This window comes from Procambarus clarkii, chromosome 57 (assembly GCF_040958095.1).
Source record: "Procambarus clarkii isolate CNS0578487 chromosome 57, FALCON_Pclarkii_2.0, whole genome shotgun sequence".
Lineage (NCBI taxonomy): Eukaryota > Metazoa > Arthropoda > Malacostraca > Decapoda > Cambaridae > Procambarus > Procambarus clarkii.
In genome coordinates this window covers 8680511-8688032 of record NC_091206.1, presented here as the reverse complement: position 1 = coordinate 8688032, position 7522 = coordinate 8680511, and positions in this window count along the sequence as shown.

Genomic DNA, 7522 nt, shown 5'->3' with positions numbered 1-7522 from the left:
CAAGCACACACATGCACACATGCACACACACACACGACTTTTCGAAACTTGTGTAAAGAATCACTCAGAACTTTGTATACCACATATGTCAGACTAATCCTGGCGTATGCAGCTCCAGCATGGAGTCCATCTAGTCAAGCATAAGACTAAACTGGAAAAGGTTCAAAGCCTTGTCACCAGACTAGTACCGGAAATGAGAGGTATGAGCTACGAGGAGAGACTACGGGAATTAAACCTTACGTCTCTGGAAGACGAAAGAGTTAGAGGGGACATGATCACCACTTACAAGATTCTCAAAGGACTTGATAGGGTAGATAAAGACAGGCTATTTAACACAAAGGGGCAAACGCACTAGGGGACCCAGGGAGAAATTGAGTGCCAAAATGCGCCCCGTATATACCCATATACCCAATCAATATACCCATTGATTCCTGTTCAGTCTTTTCCCATTGATTTGTGTCCTGTCACATCACCCAAAAACATTTGTGTCCTATTCCCTCACCCAAAAACCAATATTAGCACGATCTGAGTATGTAAAATTGTTCTTAAAAATGTAAGAAGTGTCTTGCGAAACGCTTCTAGGCGTCAGACCATAAATAAAGTGTGAAAATGAACTTTGGAGAGTTAATTTTTCAACTACCTCCGACAGTGTAGAAAAACATAAGAAATATTGATGTTAGAATCATTAATCTTACCCTTTCGGTAATATTGAATAACATATATTTAAAAGAAAGACTGCTATCAAAATATACTAATATATATATATATATATATATATATATATATATATATATATATATATATATATATATATATATATATTAGGCCTTTTTAGGCCTTTTGCATATCTAGATCTAAATAGACTAAGAAACTTTGTTTGCTTGAGTCAAGGGAATATATATATATATATATATATATATATATATATATATATATATATATATATATATATATATATATAATATATATATATTCCCTTGACTCAAGCAAACAAAGTTTCTTAGTCTATTTAGATCTAGATATGCAAAAGGCCTAAAAAATTTACTGCACCATGTTACAAGAATTAATGCTTGATTTGCTGCGTATTAAAATGTTCAAAATCGATTAGTCCCGAAGTTTATTCCCGAACAGGTGAGTCATTTGGGCATCTCTACTTACATCTTATGCCTCTGTTCACCTAACAGTAAATAAAGTACCCGGGAGTTAGGCCACTGTTGTGGGGTTGCATTCAGGGGTAAGTCTGTTGTGCTATGTTGACCTCGATAAGCCAAAAGAGCTTCCTATTCTAGACGATGAGAACTATAGGAGTCAACCTTGAATATGAACTAGTTCCTCCTCCTCCCAGCTCCTCCTCCTCAGTTCCTCCTTCTCCCAGCTCCTCCTCCCAGCTCCTCCTCCTCAGTTCCTCCTTCCCTCAGCTCCTCCACCTCCCAGCTCCTCAGTGAAAACAAAGTGTGAAATACATCTTTGACAGCCTCTTTAGCATGCATCACTTGGATAATTATTTGAAGATGCGTTATCAATCGGGTCATCAACGGAGGTGATTAGCCTGAGGCACATGCCACCCTGGACGAATGACCAGGCAGCGTTGTTAAAAAATGGTTTTCATTTGTCAACTTCGTTCTCCTCATCGTGCCCTGTAGGAGAGACCCAGCAGGGAGTGGCCGGGTTGTTAATACTTGACTTATTTTCCTGTTGATTCCTGTTCAATGTCTGCTCCTCCAGTTTTTGCTTATAGGATTTTTGTAACTTTCTAGACGTCGTGTCCACTTATGTTTTTGGGTTGACGTCACATTACATCCATGGCTATGATACGACGTTGATGCTACAGTCTTGTGTGTGTACTGGGGAGACAGTCACCCCTGTCTTTCCCACCTGAGGCTTGTGAAACCTCTTTTTCTGGTGAAGGGATAGGAGATAGACTAAGAGTTCTCAGTCCTCTATATACATGCGTTTTTGTTCTGCTCTGCAGCAGACCCTTATTGCCTCTTCCTGTTTGAGGGTTCGAGATGAGATTGTAAAACAAAACTGAGGGTTAGAGGAATATTTGCACCTGGGAAATAGAGGTGAAGGTTTTTTAAACGTCATAAACGTCAATCAAACACACTCACACTCACACAAACACAGACACATGCCGGTGAGAGTCACGGAGTCCCTCCAGTTCTCATGCACATTAGAAGAAAGAAACAAAAGGCAACATTATTGCCTCTTTCATTCGCATGTCCAGTCAGAATCGTTACAGGTCGGCGTTCAATCTCCCTCCATGAGAACTTCCTTCCCCTTCCGTGAAAACTCACTTCTCCCTCCACGAGAACTTCCTCCTCCTTCCATGAAAACTTCTTTCCCCCCCATCTCCATGAGAAGTCACCTCTGCTGAGTGCTCCACTTTCACCCCGTCATCTCCAGAGAGCTTCAATCTCGTTTCAGCACCCTTTCACACCCACTTACCTTAAAGATCTACTGTAACCCACCGGTAGAGAACTCGATCCGCTCTTCCTGCCCAAGTATCAAGCTCCATTCTATCTACGTCCGTACACAGCTCCCCTTTACCTGATTGATGAAGATTATCCCACCCAATAGGTGGCACGGGCTTGAGTAGCCCGTAAGACCCTTCACCTGCCCAAATTGAGCTTTGATAGACTGAAATTTCCTTCCAGTCGTGCCCACTCCCTTCCAAGCCATGTTGTGCTAACGGTCGACATATATATCCATTTGGTGGCGACGTCCCTCTGTGCTTTAGAAAAAATGTGGCAAAGTTGAGCTTCCGATTACCTACTGATATCGCTTCCTGATCTGCGAGGAAGCGGGGGGCCTCTCTGGGCGGTGGGGAGTACGAAGATAAGGCTCTGTTGGTCAGGTAAAGGGGAGCTCTTCTCGAGGTGAGGTGGGGAAGTAAGGAAGGCATTATCAAGGGAAAGCGCCAAGCCGTTACGACTAAATAGCACTGGGAAGGGGTCAGGATAAGGATTTGGGATGGGACGGGGGAAGGAATGGCGCCTCAACCACTTGAACGGAGGTGAGGTGGGGAGCTCTCTACGTGGGTATTTGCAGAAAAGCGATATATATTAATATATAATTAAAATGTCTTGATTTTTTAAGACAATATAGTTTTCTCTGGCGTTACCGACATTATGACTTTCACTTTATGAAGGGAAGCGATTAAAGAAATGATCTTACTTTTATGTGACATGTACTTACCTTAATGATACAGTGTAGGAGCTGTGTGTCATATAGTGGGGTTCCCTGTGGGTGTAGGAAACTGGCTGCCTTAATTAATGGCCGTTGACAAGTACTGTACCTGCTTAGATCTCAGAGTTTGCATACGTTATCTTAACCCTTTGATTGGAAACACCGAAGAACATGGTTAAGGAAAAGACGACCATTGATTTTTTGGAAGATTATTTAGTTTCCAGCCAAAAAAGAAAGGTAACTTACTAGGTCTATGGTACATGACTTCACAGAAATGCCACGACCGTAAAGAATTTAGGATAGTGACAGTAGCCATAGTGATGGTGAGGAATACGGGCAGGCATCAGAACAAGTATTGTTTTTATTTGTGCTTGCACGCAGCAACAGGTAGAAGAGATTACGAGCACTGCAACACCATGGCACTCGTTCTTCTATCCTTCTCCCTCAAGCTCTCCATTCACTCATATGTCGCTCCCACGTGCATTCTATTCCCCCCTCACATCCTTCCTCACAAAACTATCAATCCCTCACGCCCACCTCACTTCTCTGTTAATGCTCTTCCCTTACACCAACTCCTCCCCCCCCCCCCCCACGCCTTCCCTACCACCTCCCTAGCAGCGCCCCATCTCCTCCCCCGTGTCCGGTGGGGGCGCACCAAAGAGATCACCTCTTGATAATCAGTGGTTTATCTGCCTGCGAGATTTCACTTATAGACGCCACCTCACTCTTTCTCTTAATGGCCCCATGCTTTATGGACGGTGTGAGTGTGTGTGCGTGTGTGTGTGTATTCACCTAGTTGTATTCACCTAGTTATTCTTGAGGGGGTTGATCTCTGCTCTTTCGGCCCGCCTCTCAATCGTCAGTTAATCAACTGTAACTAACTACTAATTTTTTTTTCTACACACTCACCCCAGGAAGCAGCTCCGTAAAAACTGTCTAACTCCTAGGTACCTATTTACTGCTAGGTGAACAGGTGCATAAGGGTGAAAGAAACTCTGCCAATTTGTCTCTGCCTAGTCCGGGAATCGAGCCCGGGCCACGGATTACGAGTCCCGCGTGCTGTCCGCTCAGCTACCAGACCCTGTGTGTGTGTGTTTGTGTGTGTGTACTCACCTAGTTGTGTTTGCGGGGGTTGAGCTCTGGCTATTTGGTCGAGTGTGTGTGTATGTGTGTGTGTGTGTGTGTACTCACCTATTTGTACTTGTCTATTTTTGCTTGCGGGGGTTGAGCGTTGGCTCTTTCGGCCCGCCTCTCAACTGTCAATCAATTGTTTACAAGCTTCAAAAGATTGTCATTTGCTTAGCTAGACGAACTGTGAGGTTCAGTTCCCTGAACCGCTTATGTGTCTCTGTAACCCTTTCCCCCACCGCCCACAGGATGCGTATGGGGTGCATAATAAAGAAAGAAATTTAATTGAATTGCCAAACTCTTTCATTCCGTCTTTCTCTTCCTTCCTCCCTCTCTCTCTTTTTTCCTTTTCCCCTATCTCCCTCCTTCCCTCTTACTCTCTTCCTTTCCACCAGCTAATTTCTTTCCTTGCATTTCCCCCCTCTATTCTCTTCCGCTCTCCCACCTGCCTCTCCCTTCCCACTTTTGTCTTCCCTACCCCTTCTGTTCCTCCCGTTTTCCCTTTCTTACTTTCTTCAAATAGTTCATGATTCCCTTCCATGAAGCTTCTTCCTTTTCTGTATCATACCATCCAATTAGTTCTTTTCTCACTCCCTCCCTCTCTTTCTCCCTCCCTCTCTCACTCCATTCCCTCCTTCCCTCTCCCACTCCTTTCCCTCCTCCTTCCTTCCCTCCAGCTGCCTGAGTGACCAGCAGGACCCTTCCAGACCAGTATGGGTGATCACTAATAATCTGTCCCTCATGGCTCTCTGTTTGATGTCACTGACAGACACTAAGACAGAGAACCTGTCAGATAAGTAGAAAGGTAAATAGAAAGTCAAGAAGAAATGTTAATTTATAGGAAGATATGGGGAAAAATAAATGGTAGGCGGAACAAGCAAATAAGATGGAGGCCAGATTGATATTTAGGCTTATTTGAATGCACATATTTGCTTACATACGCTCGCCATTTCAACATACACACCATCGCATATATATATACACATATATGTACGTAAGCATGACATGCTTTCCTGCGTGTAGCTTGATAAACCACTACAGGAAAATAGTGGGGAACGCTGTTTTCGTTGTATTCTAAATGTTTGTAATAAGCCAATATTGAACTGCATTCTACTGACATATGCGTTATTTTATAAAGAAAACGTTTCTAAAGATATTTTCTTTATATGGAATAACTATGATAAACATTTATCAGGTCCATATTGAATTTAGCAAATATACTGTTGCCACTAAATTTTGTGTTAGTCCTGTACCTGAACATTATAGGTTGTGGGTACATTACTGTAGTGGATACAGTACTGAAGTGGATACAGTACTGTAGTGGATACAGTAATGTAGTGGATAGAGCTTTATGTCACTCCAGCAACATAGGGATATGGGAAGGTTTTAGTGTTTCATATGATGGGTGTTGTTGTTTTAGATTTAGCTACTTAGAAAGAAATGTCCATGTAGCACTGGCTATGGTGAGCCCGTAATTGAGTTCGGTAATTCGCGATTACCTTGTTACTCTGATATTTGGGTCAAAGTATAAAATGGCAGTGGGGATTTCATCCTTTTTCACCTGTTTCTTTTTCGCTTCTGTTTTAGTCTTGTTTTAATAACATTATCTTGATGGCGGATGTAGGTGTAGAATGTTCACTAGTGAGTCCCATTCTTTTACGGCTTTTCTAATCATTGTAGTGGCTGTGGCATGTGCATCTAATGCAGCTGCTGTCGTTGGATTAATGTTGAGTCTGGAAGTCGAACCCATTATTTTTTACTTAACCCAAAGGTTAAATTTTAAAGCCAATAATCTCCTATAAGATCCCATAGGAATCCCATAAGGACCCACAACAGATCTCATGAGCGTATGCTTAAGCACTACAAGAATCTCCTAATATCCCTTAGCAGTCTCCTATGATAACATAGGAGCCCCTTAAAATCCTATAGGAGTCCCCAAAGATCCTATAAATTTCCTATAAGATCACCTAAAAATTCCATAAGAGTCCAATAGGAATTCTTAAGATTCCAAAGGAGTCTCCAAAGGTCCCATAAGATCCCCCGAAGAGTACCCTCACGTGGGCTGCCTCATCCAGGTGCTTCCTCTTTATTCCTCCCCACCCTTTTACTCCCCATGTGGCCTCCCCCCCCCCCCCATAACACCTTACCTGGCCTCTCCTACCCAACATACCACCTGCTGGCGGAGAAAGAGGTGGGCCAGGTCACGGAGGGTCACCCTATATGACCTTGCAGGTGGGCGATAAACAACAGATAATCAGGAGCCAGCCCCGGACGCTCCCTGGCGCGCCCTCCTCCTGATAAGAGAGTGGGAACAACAGCAGGAGGAGATGGAATAAAGGAGATGGACGAGAACTAAATGGGAGAAAAAGAGAATAAGGAGCGGAAGGAGGTTGGAGGAATTTAGAAAAGAAGGAAGCATGACAAAAACGTGTAGAATGGAAGGGAATAGGAGGAAGATTGATTTCATTTTATGGACTATCACTCAGTGGGTCACACTTATCAAATGCCTATTTGCAAAGACTCTGTATTCAACGTCTGCATTTTCAGCGTCTGCACTCAAACAAACAGGAGATTGGTAAGAGGCAATAAGCTCAAAATGAGGTGCTTGATCACCTTTTATTAGCTCAAAAATGAGGTGCTTGATCACCTTTTATTAGCTCAAAAATGAGGTGCCTGATCACCTTTTATTAGCTCAAAAATGAGGGGCTTGATCACCTTTTATTAGCTCAAAAATGAGGTGCTTGATCACCTTTTATTAGCTCAAAAATGAGGTGCTTGATCACCTTTTATTAGCTCAAAAATGAGGTGCTTGATCACCTTTACATCATTCCCATTCACCTCAACTTCGGGTATATATCTTACAGCAAGTAGCTTTGTAACCATTCGAACTCTGCCCTTTAATAATGTTAACAAGAGTTACCGAAACGTATCTCCTTATACCTACCTTGAGGTGTTTGAGGGGCTTTAGAGGCCCGAAGGCTGTTGGACGCTGCTGCGAGCAGCCTGACGTATGAATCACAGCCTGGTTGATCAGGTATCATTTGGAGGTGTTTGTCAAGTTCTCTCTTGAACACTGTTAGGGGGTCGGCCAGTTATGCCCCTACTGTGTCGTGGAAGCGTGTTGAACAGTCTCTGGCCTCAGATGTTGGTAGAGTTCTCTCTCAGAGTACCTGTTGCTCCTCTGCTCTTCAACGGGGGTATTCTG